The sequence below is a fragment of the Suncus etruscus genome, chromosome 7 (genome assembly GCF_024139225.1).
Source record: "Suncus etruscus isolate mSunEtr1 chromosome 7, mSunEtr1.pri.cur, whole genome shotgun sequence".
NCBI lineage: Eukaryota > Metazoa > Chordata > Mammalia > Eulipotyphla > Soricidae > Suncus > Suncus etruscus.
Window position 1 is genome coordinate 34986887 of NC_064854.1, and position 2149 is coordinate 34989035.

At 37.3% G+C, this 2149-nt stretch overlaps 1 pseudogene; it reads left to right on the forward strand.

Moving 5' to 3' along the window:
* The first annotated feature begins 1313 nt into the window (after positions 1–1313).
* LOC126014231 (elongation factor 1-alpha 1-like) lies at positions 1314–1947 on the forward strand (annotated as a pseudogene).
* The last annotated feature ends 202 nt before the right edge of the window (positions 1948–2149 follow it).

Below are 2149 nucleotides of genomic sequence, written 5' to 3' on the forward strand. Positions count from 1 at the left end.
AAGTCTAAAAAGAAAGGAGAAACAAAACAATGGAAGAAAATGTAAGGTTCTTAATGAACAAAGACAAAAGAAATAATCTCCAAATTGTAGGAATACCAGAAGGGGAGGAAAAAGAGAAAAGGAAAGTACAAGTAATAAAGAAGATAATAGCAGAGAACTTTCCCACTCTCTGGAAAGAGGCTGCTCTACAAATCCAAGAGGCATAAAAGAGTGCCAAACAAAATAGACCTGAATAGAACAACACCAAGACATATAGTAATCCAAATGGCAAAAGACAAAGAGAGAGATAAACTTTTTAAAGCAGTAAGGAAGAAGAAAAATCTTAAGTATAAAAGAAAGAATATAGAATTAAATCGACAAGTTTACAGGTGAATTTTTTCATACACTCAGAGAAGAATTACTACCATTTATACTTAGACTCTTCCAAAACATTGAAAAGATAGGAATCCTCCTTGATATCTTCTATGAATCTAATATGCTCATTTCCAAAACTGACAAAGATATAACTAAGGAAAAAAACTACAAACCAATCTCACTAATTAATATGGATGTAAAATTCCTTAACAAAACCTTAGCAAACTGAATTCAACAACACATCAAAAAGATCATACATAATGACCAAGTGAGTTTCACCTCAGGGATGCAACAAAAATCAATCAACGTCAGTAAATCAGTAAACAGAAGAATAAAAACCACATATCATATTAATTAATGGAAGAAAGTATTTGACAAAATACAACACCCATTTGTGATTAAAACCCTCAGCAAAATAGGTGTGAAAGGAAACTTACTCAAGATAGGAACAGCTATCTATAAAAACCCCACAGTCAACATTATTTTTAATGGCAAAAAACTGAAAGCATTTCCACTAATGTCAAGCATGAGGCAAGGATGTCCACTGTCCCCACTCTTATTCAACATAGTACTAGAAAACCTTTGCATTAGTAATCAGACAAGAGAAGAAAATCAAAGGTATCCAAATTGGAAGAGAGGAAGTCAAACTTTCTCTATTTGCATATGACATTGTGATATACATCGAAGACCCTAAAGAGTCCACAGAAAAGCTCCTAGAAACAATAAGTCAATACAGTAAAGTGGCTGTCTACAAAGTCAATATACAAAAGACAGTTACATTCCTTTATACAAATAATGACTCAGAGGAAGAAGAGATCAATGAGTCTATCCCATTTAAAACAGGATCCATTGAAACCCACGTTATCCCCAGGAAGAGCTTCATTAATATCTTCATGGTGCATTTTAACAGACTTGACTTCAGTTGTAACATTGATTAAGGCAAACATTACCACCATGCCATGTTTGAGAACACCAGTCTCAACTCGGCCCACAGGGACACTACCAATATCTCTGATCTTGTACACAACCTGGAGGGTCTGGAGCAGGAGTTTGACAATTGGACAAGTGTGTGGCAGGACGCACTCCAGGGCTTCCAGCAGTGTAGTTCCACTGACACTGCCATTTTTATGGATTTCAATGTCAAGAAAATATCTGTTAAAGATTTTTGTCTTGGCAATGTGGCTGGTGATAGCAAAAATGACCTGCCAGTGGGAACAGCAGGCTTCACTGCTCAGGTGATTATCCTGAACCATCCAGGTCAAATTAGTGCTGGCTATGCATCTGTGCTGGATGGCCACACAGCCCACAATGCTGCAAGTTTGCTGAGCTGAAGAACAAGACTAATCGTTATTCTGGAGGAAAAAATGGAAGATGGCCCTAAATTATTATTGTCTGGTGAGTCTGCATTTGTTGGATATGGTGCCTGGCAAACCCATGTGTATTGAGAGCTTTCAGACTACCCTCCCCTGGGTCATTTTCCTGTTCATGACATGAGACAGACTTGCTATGGGTGTCATCAAAGCAGTGGACAAGAAGGCAGCTAGAGCTGGCAAGGTTATGAAGTCAGTCCAGAAGACTCAGAAGGCTAAATGAATATTATCCTCAGTACCTGTCACCCCAGTCTTGGTGGAAGAATGGTCTCAGGATTGTTTGACTCAAATGACCATTTAAGTTTAATAGTGAACGGCTGGTTAATGATAATAATCCACCGTAAAACCTTCAGAAGGAAAGGAAAATATTTTGTGGACCATTTGTTTTTTATGTGTGTGTGACAGTTTAAGTTATTAATTTCTAA